The sequence below is a fragment of the Egretta garzetta genome, unplaced genomic scaffold (assembly GCF_000687185.1).
Source record: "Egretta garzetta isolate BGI_Z169 unplaced genomic scaffold, ASM68718v1 scaffold134, whole genome shotgun sequence".
Taxonomy (NCBI): Eukaryota; Metazoa; Chordata; class Aves; order Pelecaniformes; family Ardeidae; genus Egretta; species Egretta garzetta.
The window spans coordinates 454,103-454,497 of NW_009259422.1; positions in this window are offsets into that span (position 1 = coordinate 454,103).

Genomic DNA, 395 nt, shown 5'->3' on the forward strand with positions numbered 1-395 from the left:
CAGGGGCTGGGGGCAGCACAGCCCTGGGGCACAGCCCTGCGGCACAGCCCCGCGCCCACCTGCACCGTGATGGCCGCCTTCTTCGTCATGGTCTGGTACATCCCGATGAAGGCCACGTTGTTGTCCAAGTCGTAGACGGGGCACTGCGGGGGCAGAGGGGCCGTCAGCCCTGCCGGGCATCCCAGGTCGCCCGGACAGGAGGTGCCGCCACCCAAACCTACCAGGATGTCCTGGATGGAGATGACAGAGCAGGGGAAGGCCATGGCCGAGGTCACCTTCACGATCACCGAGTCCACTCCCTCGGGGAACTCGTACTTGAAATACTGGGGTGGGGAAAGGGCTGGTCACCACCACGGTGGCTGTGCTCTCCTCCCTGGGCTGGCCTCGGGCGCAGA